Source organism: Leopardus geoffroyi, chromosome A1 (assembly GCF_018350155.1).
Source record: "Leopardus geoffroyi isolate Oge1 chromosome A1, O.geoffroyi_Oge1_pat1.0, whole genome shotgun sequence".
Classification (NCBI taxonomy): Eukaryota; Metazoa; Chordata; class Mammalia; order Carnivora; family Felidae; genus Leopardus; species Leopardus geoffroyi.
Genome location: NC_059326.1, coordinates 131976497 through 131993755, shown reverse-complemented (window position 1 = coordinate 131993755; position 17259 = coordinate 131976497). Strand labels below are relative to the sequence as shown.

General features: G+C 35.5%; 1 protein-coding gene across 3 annotated transcripts in view; it reads right to left on the bottom strand.

Annotated features, from left to right (window-relative positions):
• CWC27 (CWC27 spliceosome associated cyclophilin) overlaps positions 1-17259 on the bottom strand; it is a 196689-nt gene that overhangs the window by 113304 nt on the left and 66126 nt on the right. The gene's annotated exons all lie outside the window — the stretch shown is intronic.

Here is a 17259-nt window from a genome sequence, read left to right as displayed (position 1 = left end):
TCTTTCAAGAATGTGAAAAAACAGGTCAAAGTTAAGGTTGGGATATATTTCTACCAACACACAAACAGGTTCTTACCCATTTTCTGGCCTATAATGCTGTCTTGGGTATAAAGCAGAGGACAAAACAATTATAGGTGTAGGATATAGGGGTGGATCCAGGGGGTAGCAGGAGTACTAGCAGCAGCAAGAATATAAAGACAGAGGGACATTTAGCTGACAGCACAACATGAGTCAACACCATGATGTGACTGCCAAAAAAGTGTGCATGATCATAGGTCTGATTAAAAGAAGTACACTATTCCCTATATGCATGTTAGACCTTTTGCAGTTGTTCCACAGCCCTTGGTATTGTTTTGTTTCGTTCAGTCTTTATTCTCCCAGCTTTTTGGTTCACAGAGATTCTACTAATAAATATCCTCTAGCTCAGAGATTCTTTCCTCTGTGTCCAGTCTACTAATAAGCCCATTCAAAGGCATTCTTCACTTCTCTTACCGTGTTTTTAATCTATAGTGTTTCCTTTTCGTTCCTTCTCATCTTTTTGGTCTTCATCTCTCTGCTTATGTTGCCTATGTGTTCTTTCATGTGGTCTCCTTTATCCAGTAGAGCTCTTATCATATTAATGATGGCTGTTTGAAATTCCCAGTCTGATAATTCTAACATCCTTGCTATATCTACTCTGATGCTTGCTCCGTCTCTTCAAACTGTGTCTTTTGCTTTTTGTTATGCCTTGTAATTTTTTCCTGGTCGCCATTCATGATGTACTAGGTGAAAGGAGCTGCTGTAAATAGGCCTTTAGTAAAGTGGTGGGGAGGTGTGGGAGAAGGGGATGCCCTATAGTCCTATGGTTAGGTATTAGTCTTTAGTGATCCTATGCCTCTGGACTATGACTTCACAATTGTTTCTCAGGTTTGTTTTTCTGATTTGCTTTTGTTTTTGTTTCTTTCCCCCCATTAGGTGGGGCAGGATGGCTTGAGTGGGCTAGAGTTGCTATTTCCCTTCTCCCACAAGGAGGACTAGAGCTAGAGGAAGTTAGCTATTTCCTTTCCCCCAGGTAGTTAGGCTCTGATAATTCCCCAGAAGGTTAGGCTCTAGTTAACTACTTTCCCTTAAAGGCAAGGAAGAGGAACACGGTATTCTGGTATATTAAAAAAAAAAAAAAAAAAAAAAAAAGTTCCTTTTACTCCCTCCCTGGAGGAAGCACTAAGGGATTTTTCTGTTATATTTACTGTAAAAACCTAGTTGAACTCTCAGAGGTAAATCTCACAATATTGTGGGGAGGCCTCCCTATGACTGTGTCCCCCTGGAGTTTTTAACTCTTAGGTTTGTCCACACTGAGCCTCCAGCAATTCATCAATGATGGTTCAGGTTTCTCATCCCAGCCCTGTTCCCATGGCAGTTTGTTCTGGTGCTCAGGTGAGTTGCAAATCCCTCTGTTCACCTGTCTTTCCAGTCTTGAAGGCAGCAGTTTGCCCTGTTTCCTCCTCTCTGGTGGTGATCCAAGGAGAGGAAAAAAGCAAGGTTAAAGAAGTAATTTTCTTAGAAGAGAATATATTTTTACTTTCCTTGAATTTAACATAAAAATACTAAATGGAAGACTAAAAGAGTTTCTAAATTTTATACAAATGCTTCTTTGTGTCAAAAGATTTCCTAAGAAATCCTTCCATTTTATGAAAAAATGTCATAAAAACAGTAAGAGAGTGGAGTTCCTTTTTTTTTTTTTTTTTTAAATGACATGATTCAATTTTAGGCATACAGATTAACTTCCTTTCCTAAAGGTTGAGGAAATTAGTGTACTTAACATTTTTTCCACTTTTTCCTTCCTCCATTTTCCAATTTGGGTTACTTATATTATTGTTTTCACATTGTCAGTGTTCATAGCATTTATATGCACAATTTTCACGGGTGAATAGCCTAATTTTATATTTAAATGGATTTATTGTTCACCACCATCTCTTTTGCCGCAGTCCTGAGTTTAAGAGATATCTGGGGGCGCCTGGGTGGCGCAGTCGGTTAGGCGTCCGACTTCAGCCAGGTCACGATCTCGCCGTCCGTGAGTTCGAGCCCCGCGTCGGGCTCTGGGCTGATGGCTCAGAGCCTGGAGCCTGTTTCCGATTCTGTGTCTCCCTCTCTCTCTGCCCCTCCCCCCCTGTTCATGCTCTGTCTCTCTCTGTCCCAAAAATAAATAAACGTTGAAAAAAAAAAAAAAAAAAAAAGAGATATCTGGAATAATGTTCACTTACTGTGAATGATAGTTTTCTCTGGATGTAGGTGTGTTATTGTTTTGGGTTTCCTATTCTTGCTTGGGGATATACTGCCTTAATTTTTTATGAGTAGGCATCATTTTTACAAAAAACTAAAGTCATTTAGAAAAAAATTTAATGAGCTACACTTAGCTCATTAGTTAGATACACAGTATCTAACACTGTGATTCATTATGTAGTACAGGCTAAATAAATATAGGCATAAACTAAGGGAGAAATGGTATCAGAATACTAATCATGAGAACCATCAGAGAGATGTGTACAAGCTAGATACGAGGAGGAATTTTATGAGACATGTCATATGTAACACAGAATAAAAAGCACTAAGTAAACTGCAACAGATGAAATAATATACACCTAAAAATGATAAGGTCATTTTTGTGAAGGTCATACTTACTAAATGACCAATAAGCATTATGTAAATTATTTATTAAAGACTTCCCACTTCCCACAGTATTCTTGCTTTGCTAAACTTGTTTCACTTACCTCATAATGACTTCAGTATTATGTATAAGTATGAAGATGTGAACAAATGACTTTAAATATAGTACCTGGTAAGGATTAAGTGAGGAAGAAAAGTGAGGCAGAAGTTTTTCTGGCATTCAGCTAGACTTTCATCAGCATGGATTAGAATTGTACAAATTGGCTTCCAGAGAACCATAAGGTTTTACAACAGTGTTTCACAAATGGAGTTGCACATGGATGGTCCTCTTAAATCACTGAGACTGCGTACATTTTAAGTTTAGGGACTGTTGACCTTGCCTTTCTTATCTAATACATGCAAAGACATTGAGGTCCCTCCTTCACCTGCAAACCCCTTTCAAATGGCTCCTGAACCATCTGTGATGAAGACAAAAAGTAAATCATGAGCTTCTATTCCACTTGAGCACGAGTCACTCTGTTTTAGGTCTATAATCAAGTCTAATCCAAGTGTAGTCTTTCTGAGAGTAACTACAAGATGGTGATGATGATGATGATGATGATGATGATGGTTTTATTATTATACCTTATTTTTCTGATTTCAGACTCTCTTCTCACTCGCTGGGTGGGAGTTCCCAAATTCCCCCAAAAGTACTTTGCTTGATTTTTCAAGATAGATGAACCATTAGATAAATGGTGCTCTTGTTTACCTGACTTTGAAGACTACCCTTCGTAACTGCCTTGTCTAATTGGCAAGCTTAGACTCTTTTGGTACAGATGGTTTCCAAAATCAAGTTCACTGCAGCCTTTTGACCTGAGGACGGATTTGCCTGCCCTCAAGTCAGTTTCCAAACTAGAGGCAGGGTAATTTTTTAAAGCTCAAATTTGATCTCATTGATTTCTTGCTACAGCACCCCTTAATTCTTCAAGTCCATACCCATTAACTTTATTACAAGGTTCTTCATGGTCTCAACTATGCTTTATTCTTTAGCTCTAGCTCTGATGCTTCACCCCTTGCATACATTCCACACATTCTAAACTCCTGTTAGTTCTTAGAATGTATCATAATCCTTGACACCTACTCCTCATGGCTTATAACACTCCTCTCTTCCACTTCCCTTCTACTCATAACTCACATTTATCCCTAAGATCTCAGCTTCCATGCCCTTTCTCTGCAGAGACTTCTGACTCCAAAACTGGTACACAAGCTCCCTATATTTATCTTCACTGTCACACTTACCATATCATATTTTTAACTGCCTGTTACTTCTTTGTAATCTCCATTAGTCCAATAAAATCAAGTCATTTTACTTTTATAACCCAAATAACTAGCACAGAATCTGACACATAAGCAGTAATTCAACACTCAGTAAATATGTCAAATAGTACACCTAACACTAAAAAAAATAATTCATTTCTTTTAAGCATTGGCAAAATGTATCAATGCTAAGTGTGTGAACACTTTAACTCAGTAATTTTAGGCTGCATTGTTAGGTGCCAAAAGTGTTCAAGCACCTGGATAGGTGCAAGATAATGTGCTGACTCTTCACTACATCACTGTTATAATGGGAAATGTTGATTTAAAATCATTAGAATACATAATACAGATTATATACTAAAGACAAAGTATTTTTTGATTTATAAAGAATCATGTGTTTGTGAATGTGTGCATACCTACACACAAAAACAAAAATAGGGGCACCTGGCTGGCTCAGTTGAAAGAGTCATGCAACTCTTGATCTCAGGGTAATGAGTTCGAGCCTCACGTTGGGTGTAGACATAAACGAACAGACTTTTTTTGTTGTTGTTAAAGAAAAGATATGAAATGAGGTTTGCCAAAATGAATATGATGATTAGCTCTGTAGGGTGCAATACCATGTGATAATGATTTTAAGAACTCTTCATTCTGATTATGAAGATAAACCTATTTCTGTTTAGAAAAAGAAAGGTTTCTGTTGTTAGGGGGAATATATCAAATGATTTCCTCTGAATATCCTTGGTAGATATTATAATCCATTGTTCCTTCCATGATCTTCTTTAAAATTCAAAAAAAAAAAATATAACCAAGAAGTTAAATAAAAAATATTGTGACATCCAAGACACTTACTGCATGATTTTTACTGATTTTTGATTTCCACAATGGTCTCACTACGTAGTCTTAAAAATCTGAGAGTATTTTTAGTAACATATATTAAGTCAAGAACAGGAGAAAGGGTATGGCATATTTCCTTACACAACATTTAGATTTTTCTATTTGCAAGACAAATGAAATTTAACGTAAGGTATACTCCAATTTGTACTAATAGGTCTATTACTACAATGATGGTATTGAGTCTTTAAGCAAAGGTTTCTTAAAATTTCCATTGCAATTTAATTATCCACCCCTATGGATAAATAAACTCGCTTTATGAATTTGATGAAACTACAAGCCCAGGACACTCAAAAACATTTTGCTCAGTCTTGATCTCACCTCTCACAACTAAACATTCGGAGCCTACCTGATATATGCTTCCGTAAGCCACTCAGGATGTTTTGGAGAAAGAATATAAACTTTTACTTTTTTTTTTTTTTTTCAAAGCTTCTTTTCTATTCTAAGGGTCATGGGGGCAGGGGATGGGGGAAGAAGTAAGGAAATAAGACAGTTAAAGTAGAAGAGAAAAGGTTTTACCATTTTTTCAGCAGTAAACAATAAACCTTTCAATTGAGGGAGAGGGAAAAAAAATAGTTTCTTTCCTTTCTAGCTACATAAATCACACAGTTCAGTATAAGAGTATTATGGATATGAAAGGCTCTAAGCCACAGCTGGAGCCATCAATTTGTGCTTCCTGACTTTTGTAAAAACTTTCACCTACGTTGTGGCTAACGACTTGTTCTAAATTAAGCTACAGATTTTCTGTTTCTAGAACTGTCTGGCATTTAGCTGAAAACAAGTTGCATCCTTAGAGGCATTAGCAACTAGTTCTAAGAGCTGATTTATTCCCAGGGTATTGCTGCAGAAAAAGCCAGTTTTTCTTCCTGTGAGTCTATGTACGACTTAACCTCTCTGTGGGTTTCCTACTCTCTTACCACCTGGCAGACAAATAGGACCAAAAAATTTGCCTGAACTGTGCTAGATCAGCCTTCAAGAAAATAAGGACAAGATGTGAGCCAGGAAAAGCACTTTGGAAACTACTTGCACCTAATAAAAACATATTTTTAATTTAGCTAATGTGAAATCCAAACCAGTTCAGTCCAAATGGAAAAGATGCTTTATTTGTATTTATGTGAGTTCTTAATTTAGTCTTGATTCATGCTTCATGAATAAAATTTTATAGAATAAGTGGCACATTTGGCTATGCATCCCTTTGCTTTTCGTTAAACCAATATGAGGTATGTGGCAAGATTCAATATTTGTCCTTAATTTTGTCAATAAGCTAGAATTTTCTTTTATGGAGTAAATTTATTAAAAAGTTATAATCACTAAAGTAATATGACTAGAATCTCACATGGTTACTTTTATTTTTTTTCTCTAGTCCAAAAATATTCCAAGTACTGTGCTAATAAAATAAGCACATCCATACGTACTATCTCATTTAGTCCCTAGCCAACTGAGCAACTCCAGCTGAGGCCCAAGATATAGTAGAACAAAATGAACCACCCTCTTTGTACCCTGTGCAAATTCCTGATCCACACAATTATGTTTCTTGTTTTAGTCACTATGATTTGGGGTGGTTTTACACGGCAAGAGATAACTGGAACAGGATAACACTACGATATGTAGTCATTTATATATTAATAATCTACCAAGAGCACTCATAAGTAAGAAACTAATGATATCTTTTGAAGAAATTCACGATTATTAGTCATTTCAAATGGTGCCCACAAAGAGTTGGGTCAAAGTATTTCGAGTTAAGAGGCAATAGAAGTGTTTACGTTACTAGAGTTTACAGTATTCTGTTATATATGTAAAGTACACACTCAGAAAATCTATGGGAAATTTTAAGCCAGGAAATTTGACGCTGTTATATTAACAACATTAATAACATTTGAATTTTAAATATCAACAAATGAATAAAACTGTTAAATTGTGATCATCTATTGAGGTCAACAATATAACGGTAGCTTAAGAACAATGCTTAAGTAAGGCACAGCAGTTAAGTACATTGTTATCTTAAGAGAGACTACCTGAGTTGAAGTTTGCTGTTATTTTTTAGCTTTCAACCATGGCTCTTCAACTCAAAATGGATCTAATAATACTAACTACTGATAGGGTTGTTCAGAGTGTTTAATAAATTAACACAGATGAGTGTGTGCATAAGATGTGCAAATAAGTACTTGTTATTGTTATATTTTAACTTTATCAACAATAAAATGTTGATACCACAGTCAAAATTAAGTAAATAATCACATTTTAAACTTCTGTACAAGGTCTTGATAAGAATAAGAAAATCCACATAAAGAGCTCTGTATAGTCCATGAGGCATAATAAGTACTCACAATAATAATAATAGAATCCTAATGGGAAAAATCTTAAATCTCTGGTTCTGCTTCTAGAATGTTGCCCTCTTATTGGTTGTATACACAGCACCTTCCTTACACAGACTTTTCTATGAATAGTCTGCTTTCTTTTTAAAAATAAACTGAAGGGGCGCCTGGGTGGCTCAGTCAGTTAAGCATCTGACTCTTGATTTCAGCTCATGTTATGATCTCACAGTTTGTGGGTTCGAGCCCCCTCATCAAGCTCTGCGCTGACAGTGCAGAGCCTGCTTGGGATTCTGTCTCCTCTCTCTGCCCCTCCCTCGCTTGCATACTCTCTCTCTCAAAAATAAATGAATAAACTTTAAATAGATAGATAAAAAATAAATAAATAAATAAATAAATAAATAAATAAATAAATAAGCTCAAAACACTCATAGTTAACCTTACCATTCCTGATAGGTCTGCTTCCTATTATGTTAGTGATATGTGCAATTCTACTCTGAATTCTAATCAGGTCTTGCTCTCAATTTTAAAATGTTCTTTTCTTTGAGATACAAACTGTATCTTAAGTATATTTAGTTCAGTTAAGTTTTAGCAGATATATACACTGTGTAACCCAAATTCCTGGAATGTTTTCATCATCTCAGAAAGTTGCCTTGTATCTTTAGCACATAATCTCTGCTACTCCTGCTACCTCCTCACCCCTTGCTCACAACCACTGTTCTCTTCTCTATCACCATCTACTAGTTGCATATTCTAACAATTCATGTAAATGGAATCATACAGGATGTTCTTTGTGCCAGACTTCTTTCACTGAGCACAAAGTGTTTTCTAAGGTTCACAGAAATGACTACAGTATGTATCAGCAGTTTCTTTTTATTGCTGACTAATATTCTATCATATGACTACACATGGTTTATCGTTTTCTTGTTTATGTAAATCTAGGTTGCTTCCTCGAGTTTTGGGCCATTATGAATACAACTATTATGAACCCGCATAGACAAGTCTTTTTGTGAATAAATCCTTTCATTTCTCTTTGATAAATACCTGGGCATGACAAATACTTAAGTGTGATGGGACACGGGTACTTGTATGCTTAACTCTATAAAAAAACTGTCCAATTGCTTGTCATATTTCATACTTTCACCAGAGATTGGTATTTAACAGTTCCAGTATACTACATCCTTGCTAAAGGATTTTTTTTTTCCAGCTAGTCTAATGGGTGTTTTGGCAGTTTAATTTGTGTTTTCCTGTATATGATATTGAACATTTTTTTCATGAGCTTATCGGCCACCCATTTGTTTTCCTATAAAATGTCTGTTTGAGTCTTTACCACATCTTAAAAACTGTCTTCTTATTTTTGAATGGTAAGATTCTAAATATAAGTTTTTACCAAATTTACATGATGTACATGTTTTCTCCCAGTCTTTGGCCACCTACTCATTTTGTGTGTGTGTTGATGTCTTTTGATACACAGAAATTTTTAATTTTGTAGAATTCCTTGCTTTCTCTTTAAAGTGCAAGTAACACAGAAATGATGTAAAGTCCAATCACGATTCTAGTAACAGTTTATTAAATCCAAAAAAGAAACCCAGAATGAGGCCCAAGATGAGTTTTTAGTAGGAAACCGAGATCTGTCACTGACTTCTGATCCAGGGTTTCTTCCATGACTCTGATATATCTGACCTCACTAAATGGTTTTTCCATTTTTGAGTTTTTTTAAATGACTTGTTAAGGCCACTTTGAATGAGTCCCTGACTTCCAGTATTTTAGCAATGTCACCTTATTTACGCAAATGTATTATTATCTTGAATCTTTTTTTTTTTTTTCAAAGTCAACAAACTGGGTATTAACGTGGAACGGGCACTAATATAGCCAGGTTGCCAAAAACTGCTAACAGGTCCTCTGTGGATATGATTCTTAGATTACCCAACAGTGGGACCCTGTCAGCAGTTCCACTTTTATAGGCTTTGTATTGCTGGATTTCTTAAACTTGAGAGCTGTCGGGTGAATTCCTGACTGAGCTTATCTTGCCCACACATAGGCATTTGTCTTTGTCTTTTTGTGAACACTGGTAGAACACTAGTCAGTGAGTAACTCTGGTGAAAAAGGAAGTCCAGTCTTTATTAGGCAGTGATGAATGAATTGAATACTGAAATTTAAACTGGTAATAAATGGTGCTGCCTAGACTTTATTCTTTAAAACAATATATTGCCCAGATGTTAACTTACTCAAACCTTAAATCAACCAAGAACTCACAACATCTCTAATCTGGTACCTTCTCAGAGAGAATGGAATGGAAAATGCATTGTCAACTGACACTTTTCTCTTTGCTATGAAAATATTACTATTCTTTATAGGCTTTTACACATTCATAGATTTTTTTTCAACATACTTATATTTTCAGCCTAAGCTAGTTGCATTAGCTCACAACATCTGGTCCATCACAAAGCGTTACTGTATGGAGACCATTTACAGAAATAAAATTTAATGCAGATATGATTTTCAGAATTATAAAAAATAGTATTTATTATACAGAAAGGCTGTGAAAAGACAACTAAGAATAAGTCAGTTGCTACTGCTTCCAAAGATTCCTTCAAATCCTTAATCTTTAACTCAAACAATTTCTACTCCGTAAGACTACTGACTTAAGGTGATTTCTTTTCTTCTGATGAACGTGATATCCCTGAGTGATCCAAGTCCCTAAATTCCTCCAGGAATTACTTTTGCAAATAGAGCAATAAGAGAACTTTCAAATTTCTTACCCCAAATGTCACCACTAAAAACAAAGATGAAAACTTGCTGAAAAACTAAATTTTATTAGAAGTACAGACTGAAATCTAAGTACCTCTTTTACATATACTAAATTTCTTTAAGACAAATATGAAAGTAACATAACAACTCTCAAAATATAAATACTGTAGTTTTGAGAAAAATGAAAAAACAATTCTCGGTTTTAGAGTAAATGCTTTATAATATTTCCTCTAATAAGGACAACTATTTGCATTTACTTTTCAAAGTATACTCTACAAAAGCTTTAATTAAAGCATAAATATATTAACATTTTAAAAAACTAAAACCATTGAACAAACCAATTGTGTCCCTATAAATATAAATATTAGGTGGTGAGTGCTAATGATATAACTGGCCCATCAAAGGACCCTTTTTTGCTTTTTGAAGAGATTGTGAGATACCTGCTAAGAAAAAAATCATTAATGTTGGAGACTGCAATCATCTAAAAAGAAAAAAACACAAAATCTGCATCCAAAAAGAAGGATGTTGATGTTAATAATTCTCCCTAATCCAAGCTTCCTCCTGCTAGTTGAATTTACATTTAACCTGTTCATATTATGGATTTCTTACAAATAGCCATTTTTTTTTTCTTTGCTTATCTGTTTGAAGCCTATAACGATACTGCATTAAATTGGGAAAGAATTTTCTCCTATAAAAGCAAGGGAGAGGGAAAACGTCTGAATAATAAAGGTTACTCCTAGTTATTCATGCTTCCATATGCTTATCTTTCTTGTCCTATTAAGTAAACAGGAAAACCTAAAAAAGCTTTCTGAAGAATCCTTTTGTATTCAACCAAATATTATTTATGAAATGGTCATGATGGATACATTACTTAAGTAGGTACAGTGTTACCACATTATCCTTAATGCTCACTGTGTAGGCTTGCTTTGGTCATTATTCAATAAACATTTATCTCTGTAAGGTCAAAAGAAGATGTTCTACTTGTTTGAGCCTAATAGCGCTTGGTTTTGATTCATAAATAGAGTACAACTATATCTTACACATTTCTTATATTACTTTCAAAGAAGGGAGTAAATTAATTGAAACCTCCTCATTTTAAACACAGAACTAATGGAACCCTGCTCTATATCAGCATTATCTGTATAAGGTGAAACACTTAGAGACCACCTGACTATTATGCCAACATGTTCAGAGAAAGATATATATCTTCTAGATGCAAACACAGAAGTCTCTGAGAATGTTGCTTTCACTCATTGCTAACAGAATACTACTTAAAACATTCTCTTGCAATAATTACTAAGGAGTTAAAATGTTCTGCTCTCTTGTTCTCAAATCAGTTTTTTCAAATATGACAACAACAATAAATCTCTTTTTCAAAAGGCCAAGAATTGCTAATTATTATACCATTAATATTGAAGTTACCAAGCATTTATTCAAGATAGCAAAAGTTTAAACATGACCACACTAACTATAAACTTGGCTCAGAGCACCAGTGATCTCATATCAGCCTGTAGGCACTGCAGGGGAGGAAAGAATAGAAAAACTAAACACCACAATTCTAAATGTAGTAAACTAGATTCTTTTTTCTTGACAAGCCTCTTAAAAACAAACAAATCTCCAAAACTTCAATTCCTAGGTACAATGAATGGTTTTCTTATAGAAGAATCAGCATGTTTGTCTTTCACAGGTATTATAAAAAAAATCACTGGGCTCAAAGAAAGGAGACTACCAAAGCCATGGATAGTTTATGACCCTATGCTAGAACAGTGATGGGTGTTTATGAGAATAACACATAAAAGTCAACATCAGTGCTGAAAATTGGAATATTAATAGTGTTACAGCCATAAGAAGAGCTATTTCTAAGATGTGTCTTATTTTATCCTAAAGCACAGAACATTGAGTCTATTAATCTCTATCCAAGATCAACATTATAAAGCAAACATTTTATGAAAACCTAGTTTTAGTACATCTCAACCATGAGCTTTTATAAAACAGCTGCTATGTGTAAGGTGTTTATTGCACAAGGCACTGAAATCAAAATTGTGTCAGTACTTCTCACGCCCATTCAGGTCGCTGCTGTCAAAACATACAAACAAACAAACCGAAAATAACAAGTGTTGGCAAGGATGTAGAGAAATCATCACCCTTATGTACTATTGGTGGCAATGTAAAATGGTGCAGCACTATGGAAAACTATCAGTATGGTGATTCTTCAAAAAATTAAAAGGAGAATTACCTTATCAATCAGCAATTCCACTTGTGGGTATATGTCCAAAAGAACTGAAAGTAGGATCTCAAAGAGATATTTGCACACTTGTGTTAACAACATTATTCACAATAGCTAAAATGTGGAAGCAACCCAAGTGTCCATCAGTGATGAACTGATGAACAAAATGTGGTACATAAATATGGTGGAATATTATTCAGTCTTTAAAAAGCACAAAACTGACACATGCTATAACATGGATGAACCCTGAGGACTTGATGCAAAGTGAAATAAGCCCATCACAAAAAGACACATACTGTATGACTACTTATCTGAGGTATCTACAATAGTCAAATTCATAGAAACAAAGTATAATCATGGCTGTCTGGAACTAATATGGAAAGGAAAATGGGGGCTATTAGTGGATAAAGAATTTTAGTTTTGCAAGATGAAAAGTTGCAGAGATTGGCTGTACAACATGAATATACTTAACGCTACTGAACCATACATTTAAAATGTATAGGATGACGGGGCGCCTGGGTGGCGCAGTCAGTTAAGCATCTGACTTCAGCCAGGTCACGATCTCGCGGTCCGTGAGTTCGAGCCCCGCGTCGGGCTCTGGGCTGATGGCTCAGAGCCTGGAGCCTGTTTCCGATTCTGTGTCTCCCTCTCTCTCTGCCCCTCCCCCATTCATGCTCTGTCTCTCTCTGTCCCAAAAATAAATAAACGTTGAAAAATAAAATAAAATAAAATAAAATAAAATAAAATAAAATGTATAGGGTGGTAAATTTTATGTTATCTGTATTTTACCACAAATTAAAAAAAAATTTTTTTAAATAGATTTCCGGGGGCGGGGGGGCGGGGGGGGAGGAAACAGAAATTGTGTCAGTACTTTGCATGTGATAGTGCTCAATACATGCTAAGTAAATTAAATTTTTAAAAATTGAATTATAGTTGACATACAATGTTATATTAGTTTTAGGTATACAACATAATGATTCAACAAATCTATATGTTACGCTATGCTCGCCACAAGTGTAGTTACCATCTCTCACCATATAATGCTAACATAATACCACTGACTATATTCCCCACACTGCACTTTTCATCCCCATGACTTATGCATTCCATAACTGGATCTCTCCCACTCTCCTTCACCTATTTGCCCATCTCTCCCCACCTCACCCTCCCTCCCCCAAGCCATCAGTTTGTTCTCTGTATTTATGGGTCTATTTCTGCTTTTTGTTTTCTTTCTTTCTTTCTTTCTTTCTTGTTTATTTATTTATTTTGAGAGAGAGAGCCCACTAGGAGGGGAGGGGCAGAGAGAGGGAGACAGAGAATCTCAAGCAGGCTCTGCGCTTTCACTGCAGAGCCTAATGCAGGGCTCAAACTTATGAACGTGAGTTCATGACCTGAGCCAAAATCAAGAGTCAGACACTTACCTGACTGAGCCACCCAGGCACCTCTTATTTTAGATTCCACACATAAGCCAAATCATATGGTATTTGTCTTTCTCTGTCTGACATATTTCACTTAGCAAAATACCCTCTAGGTCCATCCATGTTGTTGCAAATGGCAAGATCTCATGGTTTCTTTGTTTTCAAGTTTATTTTGAGTGAGAGAGAATGCAGGAGTGTGGGAGGGGCAGAGGGGGGAAGAGAGTGAGAGAGAGAATCCCAAGCAGGTTCCACGCTGTCAGTGCAAAGCTGGATGCAGGGCTTGAACTCACGAACCATGAGATCATGACCCAAGCCGAAATAAAGTAATATTCCACTACACACACACACACACACACACACACACACACACACACACACACACACTACTCTTCTTTATCCTTTCATCTAATTGATGGACACTCAGGCTATTATAAATAGCAGCTATTATAAATAATGCTGCAGTAAACATAGGAGTGTATAGGTCTTTCTGAATTACTATTTTTGTTTTCTTGAGGTAAATACCCAATAGTGGAATTACTGGATCATATGTTAATTCTATTTTTAATTTTTTGAGGAACCGTACTATTTCTATAGTGGCTGCTCCAATATATTCCTGTCAACAGTACAGGAGGATTTCTTTTTTCCACGTCTTCACCAATACTTGTTATTTCTTGACTTTTTGATTCTAGTCATTCTGACAGGTGTGAGGTGGTATCTCCTTGTGTTTTTGATTTCTATTTCTATCAGGATTAGTGATACTGAGCATCATTTCATGTGTCTGTTGGCCATTATTGTAGCTTCTTTGCAAAAATGTCTATTCAGGTCCTCTGCCCATTTTTTAATGGCATTTTTTTTGTTGTTGTTTTGTTTGTTTGTTTGTTTGTTTGGTGTTGAGTTGTATGAGTTCTTTATATATTTTGGGATATTAACCCCTTGGCAGATATATCATTTGCAAGTATATTCTCCCATTTCAGGCCTGGTCTGTTGGTTAGAAAGTTTTTCATTATTGTTGAACCCAAATCTGCCTCCTAGTAACTTTCATTCTTTTATCCTGGTTCTGTCTTTAGGAGCCTAGAGAGGACAGAAACAATCTAGTTCTTTCATATTGCCCCCTTCAATATAAAGGGCTTAGACACAATTCCATAATAGCATAGTCGCTACTTTCTTGTTGCGGGTCCATTAGCCCATTTCCCTGAAGCACGGGCAATAGAACCCATATAATTCTATGTTATTTTCTCTTAAAGTAGACTTCAAAAAGAGCTGATTAAAAGCTTTCAAAGGAATGTGAATTCATTTGAAATCATTTATAATTTTAAGTCTTCTTTCTATTGAAAAATGCAAGCCTTTCATTTCATAACTAAAAGCGATTTACTTCTTAAATAATGTGCAGCCAGACCATGAAACTCCATTTGGCTCTTCTGTCCTTCTCCCAGGTAGCTCTCAGACATCTAACAAATGCTGTTAGCAAAGTCCTTTGGGCTGAAGGTTATGACAGAAGTATAATATCTTATTAATAGCCATTTAATTTTCACTTATGTTGGAGGTTTTAGCTCTTCAGTACTTACACAATCTAAAGTGATTGCTACATTTTTAGTCACTGTGATCATTCAGTTCATTTACATACACATAAACATGAACTAATATTACGCATCAGTTAGCAGCAGCTACAAAATTACTGAAGCAATAACCAATTAGTTATGTTTTCACATCTAAGGAAATCTCTTGTGTTTTAGTACTAGTGAAAATTTATTTCAGGAAATAATAAAAGTAATTTAGGTAAAGTATTATGGTTTTAAAACTACACCAATAGGTTATGCTCTCTAAATTACAATGATAGGCTATGGCATGCACTGAAATAATTGTTGGTAAACTTTTTTGAAGAGTTTGGTTTTAAGTAATTGATTGAAATTTATTATTAGCTATAAAAGGGCTGGAATTCACCTGAAAAGGGAAAAGAAAATAAGATAAATGTGATTGAATTTTCAACAAAGTATAGAATAAATGACCATGCAGTGCCTTGGACTTAGTAAGTGTTCAAAAAATCTTGAATTGAAATGAGCCTACCTTTTTGCTCTGTATATTTTGTTTACTGTTTAGATGAAATCACATAAATAAGTTTGATATTTCTCAAAAATTTTCCAATACATTTTATTTAAAAAAGAAAAATCTATATAGGTACCTGACTGGGTACAACTACACTTCCATTTTGACTTTCCAGTACAATAGAAAATTCTGTTAATGTTCAGAAAGAGAGAAGCAAATAATTCCCTTCTTGAAACATCTATGACTTCCCCCAAATCAAAATATATCAGTTCCTTTCATTTTCAACCTAGAAAACAAGCTTTTTTTTCCCTTAGAATTCTTTCTACTGTATGCACATTTGCCAAAATATTTACATAGTATTAAGTTTTACTGGGCTGGAGGGTGAAAAGAAGACTTATTTTTGGATACTGCCAATCTCCTGGGAATTCTGTCATTAGCAGAGTCTGTTTGAGACTAAAATTCCAAATGAAATGCCTTAAAAAAAAAAAAAAAAAACCCACCTGAAGTAATTAGAATTGAGATGCTAAAATGAATATTTTCTCATATATGTAGCAAAACTTTGATTCTATTCCTTCTTGCATAGAAACCACCTCTAATTTTTCCATCGTGAATTTGGAATCCCTTATCTCTGAGTTTCCTGATATATAGTAGTGGTCTACTCAGAATCACAAAATAAATGAAAACAGCAGAGGTGTTAAAACCTTAGCAAGCCTCAGAACTCTTGCTGAACAAGTAAAGCTAATGTCTGGCAATAATAGTTACTTGCTTCCTTTTTAATGACATAGACAACTGACAATCAGTTGACCAGGATTTTCCAAGAAACATCATCTCATAAAAATACAGATTCATTGGGTCTCCTGTGTGGCTTGGTCAGTTAAGCGTCCAACTTCAGCTCAAGTCATGATCTCACGGTCCGTGAGTTCGAGCCCCGCGTTGGGCTCTGTGCTGACAGCTCGGAGCCTGGAGCCTGTTTCAGATTCTGTGTCTCCATCTCTCTCTGCCCCTCCCCCACTCATGCTCTGTCTCTCTCTGTCTCAAAAATAAATAAACGTTAAAAAAAAAATACAGATTCATCAAAGAATCCCAATTCAAGACCTTAAAAGATTAAACTTCCTCACATTAACATTAATGGTTATGTTCTCATGTTAATGATCCCTTTAAAGTAAACCTTTACAAAGGACTTAAATATTGACACCTAGGCTTTAATGGCAAAGGCATTGTGAGGAAAAATCCGGAATTTGAAAACTACTAGAACTTATCACCTGATGTGCTAAAGAGTTGTAGATTTGATTTTGTTGCCTGTTGGGAGCCATCAAAAAAATGCGAACAAGTTGGGGCGCAGGTTGACATGAATAGAACGATGTCTCAGGAAAAATCACTCCATCAGCAAAATAAAGGCCAGACTGAGGACTAAAAGAAGGGAAACCAGTTATATTAGAACACTACAAGGCAGGGATCAGCAATATTTCTGTAGAGGACCAGAGAGTAAATATTTTAGGTCTTGTTGACCACATGGTCATGATGGCAACTACTTAACTGTGCCACTGTGGTATAAAAGCAGCAATAGACAAAATGTAAACAAAACAAGCGTGTCTCTGTTCTACTCAAACTTTCAAAAGCAGGTGATTAAAAAACAGGTGGCAGGATGTATCTGGTTTATAGGCTTTTGTCTGTCAAT